The 14,237-nt window shown below is 38.8% G+C and overlaps 1 long non-coding RNA gene across 1 annotated transcript; it reads right to left on the reverse strand.

Moving 5' to 3' along the window:
• Positions 1 to 3,096: 3,096 nt before the first annotated feature.
• On the reverse strand, positions 3,097 to 10,730 carry LOC149918236 (uncharacterized). The gene is made up of 5 exons (XR_016466463.1): positions 10,418 to 10,730; positions 9,776 to 9,848; positions 8,270 to 8,372; positions 4,215 to 4,314; positions 3,097 to 3,899 (listed from the first exon to the last, which is right to left on the reverse strand). It is a non-coding gene; the product is annotated as an uncharacterized LOC149918236 (long non-coding RNA).
• Between the last annotated feature and the right edge of the window lie 3,507 nt (positions 10,731 to 14,237).

Raw genomic sequence — 14,237 nt, forward strand, 5'->3', positions numbered from 1 at the left:
TTTAATAGGCGCTGCTGCACAGGGAGGTGCTGTGCTACCCCCAGGAACACGTGTGCTCTATGAGGAAATCATTGTTCTATTGCTCTTTCGTTCTGTGACCAGTTTAAGCCAAACCAACTAGGAAAGTATTGGTTTTTAGGGATTCATGCCACGTGGGATTTGCTTGTATATTTCATTTTTCATAATAGCATTTAGCGAGTACCTATAAATCTATTTTTCATGCCTGATTTCAGGGATACCTCTTAGTTCATAGGAGATGTAGGTGCACTTTTAAGAGCTGTTTTAGGACACGACCTTTGCAAAACCTGCACACAGAGACGACATTTAGCAGCAGCAGAGCCAGTGGCTGGCTTGGCTGCTAAGATGAGATAATGCTCTGGGGAAAGGGGCTTTGAGCAGCTAAGGCTTCTGGAAGATGAAAGGCTTCTTGAACTTAGGAAAATGAACTGTGAGTTAACTGTCACACTGATTATGAAATACAGATGCTGAGGTCATACAACAGGAGGAATTACGATGCTGATCTCACAAGCCATTCAGTTCATGGTAAGTGCTGGAGTGCCGTTAGGGTGTGCTGCTAAAAACAACAGTCTCCCTGTAGGAAAAAAAGAAAAAATAACAGCAAAAACAAACAAACAAACAAGAAACCACCCCAAACTGCTTTTATTAAAGACGAAATGCAACAGTACCCCGCACGGCCCTGGCGGCCATGGCCAGGAGGTGGCGGTGGAGCCCGGCAGAACGCACGCAAGATCCGCTGATGGGAGTCTGCTGTGTGCTCGGCGCTCGGGTAGCAATTCAGTTTGAGAGTATTTTGTTGACACGGATCCTGTCCCTTTGCCATGTTCTTGCCAGTAGAGCTTTCAGCTTTCATCCCAAGTGGGAAAGCTACCAGGAAGCTGCTTAATGGACCATCGCCATTCTTTGAGAGTGGCTGAGGACAAAGTAGAGCCAAGTACTGAAAATAGTTACCAGTTCTGCAGGTTAGTGTGAATGTAGTGCTTAACTGACTTTTTACCAAGGTGAGGGAAGGTCGCGTTGCTTCTGCTCCATCGCTTAAGGAAGCATTGCAGTCTGAATGTCCAGTGTGTGTGAAGCAGACGCTGCATGAGCTTTACAGCTGTGTACCTGACCCCAAGATAAGTGCAGGAAATGGTTTATGCAGTAATATTCTGAAAGCCAAAAATCATTCATGTTATTAAATTGTTGCAAAATGTTTCCTGTTTAACTCTGTCCTTCCCAGTTGCCGTAGCCTTGCTCGGTGCCGCAGTGCTGAGAAGGTACTTTCTGAAAAGCAGCAGAGCTTTGTATGTTGGTAAAGAAAGTGCCAGACTGTGCAGCAAAATGCAAGAACCAAGACTGTTAATTATCTACAATGTGAAATGGGTGGCTGTAGGCAATAAAAGCATCTAATTGTTATGCTTACAAAATTACAGACCAGTCAGGCATAAAACAAGTCAGAGTCCTGTAGCAGACAAATATTTTCTTCTTCCCAAGGCGCCTCTTGTTTTATGAAGCTTAAGTATTGGCTTTCAGGAACAGGTACGATGGTAGGTGGTGTGCTCTTACAGAAAAACACAAGCACTGCAGCTAGTTTTAACTCACAGCTGCTGCAGAGAACTTGGAGAACAAATTTCAGATGACAGCTGTCCCATACGTTTTAGATTCCCAATGATGATATTGTAGGTATTGACAGCGATCTCTTAAAGAGATATAACCTATTGATAATCACATTCTGATACCCTGGGTGGTAGAATGCAAGAATATTGATGCTTTTTTCATCAATAAAAAGGAAAGGGAGGAAGAAAGAGTCAGTCATTAACCAAGCTAATTATTACGAAGGTGAAGCCAATGCAGTTGAAGTCTTTTGATGTCATGAGTATGTTTAAACTGATCAGAGAGAAAGTCAGGCAAATCAGGGCTGAATATTTGCAAAAATCTGTTCTTGTTGAACTGAAATTGACTTCTGAATGGGGCAGACCTTCATGTTTAGAAACTACCACACTGCCTGCAGTTTTCTTCTCAAAAAGCTGCAGTGACTCATGAGAATTAAAAGGCTGACAGAAATACAGCAATGCACTTCAGGGGTAAAGAGCAACTGTGCTGGGTTTGGAAAGTATAGATCAACAGGATGTGCAATTTCAGCCTGGGTAGTTCTTTCCAGTTTTGCATTGGGTATTAAAGTATTAAATCACACTGCTAACGACAAAACAAGGAGTTCTGTTTGTCTGGATGCTATATTATTTGTCTACTTTAGTTGATTTATTTATTTCTTCCTGTGAGGTTAAATTCAAAAAGCTAACTCAGGTTTATACTTTCAGCCAATGCTCTATTGTCCCATCTCACAAGCTCACAATGCTGGAGAAATCGCAAGGGTCTACAGAGAATGTCAAAAGGAAAGTTTCTGGCACGGAGATGAGTGATCCAAACTTTTTCTTTACAAACCAAGAGTGATTTCCTGATATCATTGTGAAAATTGGCTGCAAAATGCCATGCCATTTATTGCAATGCATCATTTCTTGCCAAAACATTACTGAGTTGACTGTCACCCTAGTTTGAGCTGAGCAGTACATAAGATTATTGGATTGGATTATCTTATAGTATCATAATTACAGGTAAACATGGTTGAATTAAACTCTTGTTTAATGTGAGCTTGAATAATAATAGAGTTGGCAGTATTCATGAAGCCAATTATTGAAACAACATTAGAAGTTCTTTACTTTATCACATACCTGTGCATTTGAATGAAAGGGAGGTGTGGCCATGTGGCTTGAGATTGTGTAATTCTTTAGATGTTAGAACATCTTAAAGGTTAGATACTCAAGGGTTTAGTGCCTTTTTAGTCCACTGTGTCAGGTTGTCTTTCAATTATATATTTTCTGAAAGGAGAAAATTAAATATAATGCATTTGTTCCAGGTGCCACAGAATCTGTCTGGCAGAGCATGAAAAAGATAGCGATCCGAACAAGCAGGTGCAGCAGGTAATTTAGACAGCACACTAAATTAGTTTTTAAAAGATAAGTAATGTATTCAACGTTATAATCATATAAAACAAGTGTTTTACATATGAAAGTTAACAAGCAAGTAACAAATTCTGTCTAATACTGTATACTTGTTCTTTTTGTTCTTACAGCTCTTCCCTTGTCTCTTGGGATCATGCTTGTCACCCAGGGGCTAGTCCCTAAAGGTAAATAGAAAGAATACACGGTGGACATAAGTTACAGAGTTCAGACTCTGGAGTTAATACTGAACTGCAAATTTCCCTGTAGCCTGCTGCTTTCCAAGATCAGCATTCTTCTCACTCGTCACCATCACTGCTATAATGATTTAATCACTGTGTATTAACTACTGCATTCGTTCATTTGAAAGAACACGAGCTGTAGAGAGAATTCATGGATTCAAAGACTGGCCACTAGATTCTGTTGCCATGCTCATGTGTGCTCAGGTTGGGTATTCCCTGTGGCTGCTGGTGGGGCAGAGCAGTGTACAGCCTGAGCAGGGCGCCAGCATCTGGTATGCTAACTCCCTTTGTCTATTCTAAAAAGGCAGGCACTGTTCTTACAGTGACCACACACTGATATGAATACAGCTTTGGTGCAGAAGGACAAGGAATGCTGCCAAAGTGAGGAGACAGAGAGCTCTTTATAGAGGTGGCTTGCAATCTGCAGGCTAACATAAAAGAAAATTGTATTCTGTTTATGTGGTGAGTGAGCCTGCTTCTACACATGGCCCCTTGAGGTTCCCCCTGGGGATCATGGCTAATAAGAAGCTCGAAGATAACATTTTGGGTAATGCATGAAGGGCACCCACTCTAAAGTTTGCCATGGTGGGTGCATCCCATAGGAGAAAATGATCTGGTCCTCCAGCCCACGTCAGTAGCTGGTAACAGGAAACCATGGGGCCTAAAGCACAAAGGAGAAAGTGAATAAACATTCTAACTTTTTCCTTTTATTATAGGCATTTTTGTCAGCAAACCCAACATTTGGAGCATTACCTAAGATGGCAAATAAGTTGGATCTAATTCTAAAATAAAGGAAAGGTTATACGAAGAGATCTGCAGACCTCCAAAGTCTCTTTTCAAAGTCTCTGTTTTTGGAATCTGTGAGATATTACCAGAGTGATTTAGGAAACAAGAATTCTCTTGTGTTTAAAAATAAATATATGAAATGCAGTTAGTTTAATGCAAACATTTTCAATGGTAGCTTATATTTACTTACCTATCCTCTCAAATTGGTCTAACCTTTGTTTTAGAAGTAATGTCAGCCCAATTATCATCCATGCTCAGCAGATCATTAAGTTTTGGTGGACCATCATAATCTGCTATGAAAAGGAAGACAGGATTTTCTCTATGTTCATTTGATGCATTGCGATTGATTTATGACCATATGATAAAATGGACAGTACTGTAATTTTAAGTGGCAAGAAAGGAAATTGACTCCCCCTTCAGCAGAAGTTCGGAGAAAAACCAGCCATGCTGAAGTAATCTTTTTGTTCTAATTCTGTTCTGTTTTCACAGAAAAACTGAAAATTAGGTGCTACATTGGCAATCGCCAGAAATACCACATTGTGCATACCAGGATAAGGGAAATTAGTGCTGACATTGTGACTGAATTTTATCACAGACTCTCTATGTAATCTGTTTCTCAGAATCTGAAGTCTTGTAACTCAGTTGGCTACTATAAATGTTTCCTGTATGCATTTTTCAGGGACCAGTTGCTGTGGTTCATCATTGTCAAATGCATTTCTAAAAATCCTCTCTACAAAAATTGATCTCATCTGTCTTTTCATATATTTTCCACAGACTTCAATGTGAGCTTTTATGCTTATGAAAATTCCTTACTGATGTTCTTGTATCTCACTCCCACCATTTTTCCTCACATGGTGCTACACGAGGTGGCTATTTGACACTCTTTTGTAGTACACCCTTTGCTCCTAACTCTGCTTCATCATTACTGATAGGCACAGTGGCAAAGAATGCTTACAAATTCCTATTATATTTTGGTGATTGCTGGAAATGGTAGTTAGGACTAATAATGGAATCATATTGATTGAGACATTTAGATATCATCTTTTGCAGTTTATGTGCAATTAAGTAGTCATAATAATTGGAGAATATAGGCAAGAGATTACTTCCTCAAAATGTCAGAGTGCTGTGTGGTTGTACTGGGAGAAATCGAGCAAAATTCTCAAATGCTTTGTTTGCTTTCAATATTGTAGGCATCATACTTGCAAAGAATGAGAAGCAAAATGGAAATGAAAGGAAGAAGAATGTTCAGTTCCTTCAGATCTTAGTCTCACACAGACAGCTTTCACATTTAAAATAATTTTGTTTTATCCATGTTTTTCCATGCCAAATTGATTTTTTATAGACCCTCATTTCTGAGGAATTTCTCATTTTGCTGTATCAGCTGTAAGAACACTGCACATTCACCCAATTGGAGTTAACTTGTATTGACTACGTGCATGAAAACATAATTCTGTTCTATTTCTAACTTTTTTACTGAATAATTAAGTAATTACAGATAACATTGATATTTCAAAATGCATTCAATCGTTAAGATTCTAAAAGCAGACAGAGCTGGAAGTGGGTAGTACATCTCATATCATGGTTCAGCCAGAGCCTCAGCAAGGGTGCTACATGAGTGATGCTATCCTGGGAAGACATGGGGGTGAGAAATGAAAGAACCACGTTGTGGGGTGGGGGACATGAGCCATGCAATGTTTTCACTCCAGAAAGGGGAAAGATTCTTGTGAGGAAAAAAGAGGGATTACAGACTGGAAAGCAGGGGAGTGGTTAAATGAACTCCCACTCTTTGTCTACGAAAAATAGGCCAGCAGCTGGGCTCTCTAAAAAAGTTTTCACACGTTCTGCTTGTGGTAATCTGTCCTACATTTCTCACAGGCAGGAGAATGTGTGAAAGTGTTTGCAAATAGCTTGGCTGCCTGGAAGAGGGGAGGGCAAAGGCCTGCTTGAAATCCTGCCATGTTTCTTAAGGCTCCAGCTGCAGCTCAGGGCAGAAGTCTGATGTGGAAATGATTGGATTGAGTCTCTCTGGCCATTATGACATAGGAATTTCGAGAAGAATGTCAATAATGGTCCCTTTCTTGCTCTAAAGCTCGTTACTGCAGTCTGTAAGGAACATCCTAGCAGAACCCACTAAAGTACTCAAAAGCAGAGATTTAAATGAATGTTACAACAGTAGGGATTGTTTTGAAGGAGGACATTAGAACAAATTCCCAGTTATAATCAACTTTGCTGTTTGAACATTTTACATCAGGAGTGGCAAGTGCTCAGCAGCTGGCAGAAAATGCTTTTTGGCTCAGGGTTACCTGATAGGGATGTCTTTCAAAATCAGCAGTGCTTCTCCTGTGCCAGCTGGAGAGAGCAATGTGGTCAGCCTGATCAGTTTGCTGCTCTACTTGGAAATGAAGCCCCCAAGGAAAGGGGAAAAAAAAAAAGCAAAAAATCTTTCTGAGAGGTATCTTGCTACTAACAACATGAAGAGAAAGTGCCAGACACAGCTAACTGTGATTGAATGACACCCTAAATCCACCAGCAGTCATGGGCTTCATTAGAGCCTTGGCCAACTGTGCTGATGAAGTGCCTTTGAAGATTTTCTCTCAAATTAACTCACATAGTTAATCTCAAATTTGCTTACATAGGCCAGTATTCCCACCTGTTTCAAATAGACCCCAAAACATATTTGAGGATGGTCAATTACAAGTAATTACCTGAGTAGTACAATACAGGCTTTGATGGCTGCAGTGGGATTTGAGAATATTTTCTTCTGGTGTATATTTACCAACTAACTTTTAAAATAATTTTGTCTCAAATACAGAGAAATCTTGCAGCTATATGAAGGGAATAATGCAGGATATCACAGGTGTCTGTATTTGACTTACTTCTATAGTGGGTCCTGGAATTTCTGCTGTGTGACCTGCTCCCTTTTCCAGCCCAGATGTTCAAAGACCTTGGCTGCTGCCCTTTTAACCAGGTACTTAGGTGTTGTCTGTTTTTCAAAAAGGCTAGAAAACTCAATCGAAAATGTACTTATCTTGCAATTGTTCTCAGACAAAATTTCTTCAAATTTTTGATTGCTGGAAGGAAAAATATCTCATATTTGGCCAGTATAGTGTTTTGAATTTGTCCATCAAAACTGATTCCTGGCAAATTTTACAGCAGTCCATGTCGAAAGCAAATTACACTCAGATTTAAATGATGTGTCCCTTTGTCCAATTTACAGACGTAGTGAAGATGATAAAAATCTTACTGATCAGCTTCTTCTTTCAAGTCTTTGTTGTGTAGAGAAGAAATAACTTAATTAGTTCAGTGTAAATCAGTTTGTCCGAAGTGGTGTTGTATATTGTTAATATCATTCTGTCCATAGTGAATAACAGTTTCTTGTCATGCAGTTTTTACTATTTTGTCTGTTCTCTGCATGTTGTTGGTTTCTTTCTCCCTTTGGTGCAATTTAGATCTTAGTACTGAGAAATTAAGTTTGTCTTTGATACTTAGATGCTGGTAGTACTTTGTGTAGCTAGGAAAATGACACAGGCTGGAAAGTTTGCAGTTAAGCAGCCATTCAGACCCTGAGCTGACCGCTTACGGAGTGGCTCAAAAGTAGTAAGCTATGGGAGTTCATTAGGGCACAATCAACAGCAATTACTGTGCCAAACCAACTTTTGATAGATGTCATTTTTAAAAAGCATCAATAAAACACTTTACCAAGGGTATCAAAGGTGTGCCACATTCATTGTGAGATCAAAAGATAAAATATTTTGAAACTGTTCATAGTTTGCACACAATCCAAGATCAGTAGGTGTTGAGGACAAAACCTGAGGGTATGTTCTATACATAAACAGCATGACATACAAACTTTCATGGAGTATCTCAGAAAAATCAAGTGCAGACTTTTCACCAAACACAGTGATTGTGTTTACGTGGAAACCAGAAGTACAGCTACTGAGAAGTTTGGGCTTCATGGTCAGTTAGTGAAGCCTGTCTTCTGTGGTTTGGGGCTTTTTTTCCTGTTTGTTTTATGTTATGCCTACAGCTCATTGTGCCTCTAGTTTGTACCCATTTTGATCCATCTGCTTTGGCCATTTCTACCTGGACAAAAAGACTGCAGTCGGGATATATAGGATGTAAAAGTAGAAAGTAACTACTACTTGGTTATAACAAACAGAAGACATTCCAGATTTACCAGCCTTCTAGATGATGTCAGCTGTCAAGATAACAGGAACAGGCAGCACCAACTCACACTTGGGTTACCTGAGACAAGCCATGGCACACACTTGTGGCAGGTGACATTTCATGGCAGACTCTCAGGGGTTGCTCCTGTGGTCACTGGTGTCTCCTGGGAGTTACTGGATGGCTGAATATAACAGAGCAGTAACAGCTGCTTTAAGTGTAACACTGTTTAGGCTTCCTATTACTTCGTTGTAATAAGTCTACTGTTACACAAAACATTGATGTCTTTTCCTCTAAATTAGCTTCCATACTCTGCAGTAGGCAATAATATGCTGATGAGCTAACAGTGTTAATGACTTATTGTGCTACAGTAGTGAGAAAAGGCCTTTTATGAATCTAAGCTGTATTAGCACTAAACTTATGCTTTTCAAATTAAAACAAGCACAGATTTGGGGAAAATTGTTCTTTAAAAGTGTTCAAAAGCTTTTTTTTTTTTTGTACCTTGAAGAGTTTACAGCCAAATAATTCTCTAAGCTTACCAAGTTCTACATAATCCTCCTTTGGTTTGAGAATTAACAGGACTGTAATCTTTGGTAGGGTTATTATTTAATTTTGTGAAAATAGAGTTCTCCAGCATTGCAGGATGAACAAATCTAGTCAAGTCTGAAACTGAGTAACAAGGCTTCATTATAGTGGTGTTGCAGCATTTCTGAAGTATAACTTCAAAAATTTAAAACAGCATAAATTCTATGTTAAGTGGCTTTCCAAAAAGCAAGAAATACAAGAAGACAGGGAAGATTCACAACACATTTATGTACCATCATAGTTAGTTTGATGAAATGGGAGCCAATTGGCTTTCACTGTGCTTTGACTTCCGGGTGTGCTGGTGTTTATCTGGTTGCTGGTTGTGCATTCTAGGGATGGAATCAGATACTGAATATTTAAATTGAGTTGTTTAGGGGACCTAGCTTAACTTTTTCAGAGTGCAAGAGTGTCTCATAAGTTTGTAGTAAAATCTGTATAATAAGTAGATGTCTGGACTGTTAGTAGCTATAATGCATGATGCAGAAACACTTAAATGCATACTGGTTATCTTAAGAAAAGAATGACAGGAAGGGCTGGACAAAACCTTCTGTGCTTTTATGGTCAGACCCTCCACATTTTTCTACTGGAGCAGATAAGCTCCTGATGATAAGTAGAGTGCTGTGAGAAGTTACCAGTACAGCTATTTTGTAGTAGTTATGCACAACCTCATTAGCTATCCTACGTTAACTGTTATTATTGGTACATTCCATGCAAATTGGTTAAAGAGTTTGTTTTAACAAAGAAGAAGATGAATACATTGAACTTAAGAGTTACCTACTAAAAACAAAAACAACAGAGAAAGATTTAAGGTAATCAGTTGCTTCCATAACATGTATTTGTCTAGAGGAAGCCCTCCAGGAGAAAAATAGTTGATCAAGTATTGTTCATACAGTGCTAAAACTTTATAGTGTTCTCTTGTAGTGTATGTTCTGTATTGGCAGGAAGATGTTTCAAGAAGTTTAAAACATACAATGAACATAGATTCTCATTAACAATTGGTACCTGGTACTTCATCTGGAGATTAAGGAGTGTATCTGTATATTCAGAGATATCACAGCTTCATGAAGTCTGCAGCCTAGGGAGAAACAAAGTATTACTTATCTGATTAGTAACATCAAGAAAGAAAATACAGCCTTCAGCTGTAATGCATGTAAAGGGAATAGCCTTACGTAAGCCTCAGTATACTGCATGAGACTACGAATAGAAAAGTATTGAGAGTAGAAAAGGACAATGTATTTTCTTCTTCGGGGAAATTTCTACCAGTTGTTTTAAATGATTTCATTAATTTTATATACAGTTTTAAAAAGTTAAGTTGTATTTTGTAAAGGAATTACAGATTGAAAAGAAAGTGTATTCCTATTAAAACATTGACTTATTTTAACTTTGGGTGAGCAGGTTGGGCTGCAGTTCTTTTTTAAAACTGAAAATAGAAAGATGAAAGTTGACCAGTCAAGCATTTATAAATCTATAACAAAAGTAATATTTTGAACTTATCCTATTACTTTTTGAGAGGCTGTAACACTATAATGCCACAGAAAGCACAGCAATAATAGCAGGGTAGCAAAGCCCTAGGCTCAGCAAGATGAGAACAAACCCAAATACAACAGCCACAGAAACAAAGGGGGGGGGTGGGGTGGAAATTACCCTTGGAATTCCTCAGGTAGCCAGGGATCTCCAACAAGATACCCTTGCCTCCACTGCCAGCCCTTAAATGAGTTCTGGGAAGGGGTGGATCCTGGCTTTGCCTCTTCTGGTCACTCAGATGTATTGCATGCACCTGAGTTCCCCTGGGTTGGCCTTGCCTTCCCACCAGGTGCTCAATCACTGCTTCAAGCTGTGACTTGCATTTCCACTATAGCAGAGAATGAGAGAGCAGAGCATGCTGAGCACCCAGAGCTAACAGATGGGCAGGGCTGTGGCTGGGACTGTAAGCAAAGCACATGCCCTGGGACAGGATTCTGTGGGGCAAGGACAAAGGGGATTGTTGAAGGCACAGCTAGATCAGGTGCTGCTCTGGTGCCTTTAAGAACAGTGTTGATTTGGGAACACAAGCTTCTTTGACTTGACTTTCATGACTGAACAGCTGTTGGTTGTTTGTCCCCTACAACTGATTTGCTTATATGGCATTGCTGCCAGGAACTCTGCTTGGGAGAGTGAAAAAAAGGGATCCAACTTCTGATGTGAGCGTTGCAGCAGGTCCTTGGAAATAGTAAGCTGCTTTTACTTATATGTTTGGCTTATATGAAGCATCTTGTTTTCTAACTGAACTTTGTTTGCCTCCAGAACTGGTGAATCTGCAAAGCCTAAAAGCATTACAAGTATACCTATAATATTATGAATAATAATTCTTCGTGATACCACCTTATTGTGAAAAATCATTACAGCTTGCACAGTAGGATGTTAATGTCTTATAAAGTTCTCAGATTCTGAAAGAGTGGATATGTGTGAACAAAGGGGTCTGCTCTGTACTGTGCTATTGCTTTATATAGTTTGTCATATTTACTTTTTACTGATCATATTTTACTTAGTATGGGTTTTTTGTTTGTTTGTTTTGAGAAGGCTTTTAAGAAAATCAGATTCTCAAGAAATAGTCAGATGGTTCTTAAGGATAGTTTAAAATCTAGAAGACTTGAGCGGGCTTTGGGTCTACATACTAACATCATCTGGCAAAGGAAAACACAGGCATGTTTATTTATGGAGAACAACTAGAAAAAGTCCTTGCTACTGTGAGGCTGAGCAGTGAGCTTCCTTGTCATCAGTAGCACAATACATGGGAGACAATTCTAACTGCATCACATGGTTGGTTTAAAATCACTCTGACTTTCTTGGCACTGAGCTTTGGGAGCCATTTTGCCTAGTTTTCTGCAAACAGCAGATCAGTGCTCTATGATATCCGAAAGACAAGTAGAACATTAAAAATGCCTAGGGAAAAAAAGAGAACTATAATACAGAGCACTTCTATGGCATCCCCTTATTGTGAGTACTGAGAAGGAGGAAAAAAAATTAATCAGAGGTACAAAATAGTTTCTTCTCAAAAGACTGAGGAGGTAATTCTCCAGGATGAAATCAACTCGAGGAGTATTGTGTCTCTGTCATGAAAGATGAAAAATGAATAAGAAATTGCTTTTTTTTTTCATAAAATGATGACCTGAGATGCTGTTAATATCCTATCATTGGTGTTTAAGTATCAGCTACTGGAACCAAAGCCACCCTTTTCTGTATCACTTATGCTACTGTAAAATGGTAGTTGTCCTTAGTTAAGAGTAGCAATCATATTTAAAATACACAATTAAACCAAACAAAATTATTGTGGCATTAGATTTACATGGAACTTAATTTTAGCTTAAGAATTTAAAAAATGCACCAGAAATGTGCTCCTAGTGAGGATTAGAAACAATAGAAATAAATTTATATTATTCCACGTAAGGAATGAATTGGCATTTTTTGTCTATGGGAGCAATTTGTGCCAAGACTGTATATCCCAAAAGGAATCCTACATCATCACTGAGCAACTGGAAGAACAACAAAAAGGCTTCCCACTAGGGATTTTTAATCCTGTCTAATTTACTCAGGGTTTTGGTGGAGGAAATTTATCAGTCTTCATTTCCCCTTCATCTTAATGTCTTCTTTGTTATTTCAAGAATAAGTTAAAGTTTTACATGATTGAATATCCTTTGTATCAGATGATTGCCCACTGTTTTTATCGTGAGCCCTGCTTGTTTTTTTTTCATACAGTATCAGATTATGAAAGTGATCCTCGTTTTTCAGTTTGGCAAAACTTTGATTCTGTTATAGAGAAGACACTGTGACTGAAACAATATATTGCCATTCTGCCACAGTAGCATAGTAAAAATGAGTACAGGAGGTAAGTATTAAAACACACATAAGAAGCATAGCATCTTTAGCGTCGAAGAGAACAAACAGAACCAAAAGCCCAAAAAGATGGCTATTATTACTGTTTGATTCTGTAAGAATTTACAGTTTTTATTTATCTGAAGTAATTACACAGAAATTAGGTCTCCAAGGAACTGACAACTACTCTCCCGCAGCTTTCTCAATAGCTGTTTTCTCTGTTACATTTTATAATCTGAACATTTATGCGTTTCTAATTTTGCTATAGTGCTTCACTTACTTAAATAAAAATATTAGTTGTTTTATTATTTTCATTATTTGGAAAGAAATCATTCCCTTGATGCTTTTAGGAACTGGAAGGTTGTTCATAGCTGAGACATCCTGGTAGTCTCCTGGCACAAGATTCTAATGCAGCTACTCAGAAGTGCCCCAGAACTGCTTTCTGGTGCTGGTGATTGACATCTACTTCTTACATTAACAAAGAAAATATTTACTCCAGTTATATCAGTGTGCATACTTGCTTTGGCTTAGCTGAACTAGTGCAAACCCATATGAGTAGCTCTGAGGCAAGAGCCTGAAATAATAATGAGATGCAAATTGCCTCATTCGTTTCCTTGAGCCTGAAATCCAAACATGATTTGTTGATTTCTATAAACCATTTAACAAGCAATCAGACTACAGAAAGGGTTATTTATAGTGCTGTTGTGTCATTTAACAGATAACAGAGATAACCATGCTGGTTGCAAACCGGAAAAATTGCACTGCAAGCAAAGCCTGCAATGGAAGGGCTGAGCTGGCTGCACATCAGAGCTGTGAGCAGAGGCCAACTGAGCTTCTCACTGAGAGCAGTCAGCCCAGCAGGGGCAAGCCAAACAGCTCCTTGGCTTCCAAGAAGTAGTGGACAAGTCAGGATTCCCTCTTGATTCCCAAGCAGGCAAGAAATTTGTGTGTTCTGTTTGGAATAGCGCATACTATTTCCCCAAGCTTCCATAGATCTGCTTTAGCTTTCAAGAAGCAAACCACGTTATTTTTCATTTATGTGTTAGTCTTCAATGTAGATGCATTCCAAACAACTTTAATAGGAACAAACTCCTAAAAACTCTTTGTTCTTACTCCAGCTTATGAAGGCATCCCTTGACTTGAGCAGGGACAAAACATGCAGGACCAGGGTTTTGGTAGAGCATTGCAGTCTGCAGAAGAGCTGAGGAACACTTACCCAATCCTCTCTCTGTGCTCAGGCACATCAGTAACCACTGGATTTTGGATAATGCTGGTAGCTCCTTTAAATTGGCCGTGCATCTGCTGCTTTTTAAGTTTTAGGAGACTGAGAGCAGTTACTTTGAAGCCTTTTTAGAAGCATTCCTAGTGAAGCATTGAGGCTGATGTTTGCTGTAGAGTACAGCAGTTAATTTTTTATGTAGTTTAAATTCAAGCAACAGAAGAAAACTATTAGCTTTACAATGAACATGAATAGAGTTAATTCACATTTATTAATGAACAATGGCCCATACGACAACTTCAATTCTCTTGTAATGCCATCATCTTTGTTGTTAGGTCAGGTTGTAAATGCAGCCAAGGGAAAGTATAAATGGTAATGCCAAGTGAAATCCTT

This window comes from Phasianus colchicus, chromosome 4, assembly GCF_987193195.1.
Source record: "Phasianus colchicus chromosome 4, bPhaCol1.hap1.1, whole genome shotgun sequence".
NCBI classification, from domain to species: Eukaryota; Metazoa; Chordata; class Aves; order Galliformes; family Phasianidae; genus Phasianus; species Phasianus colchicus.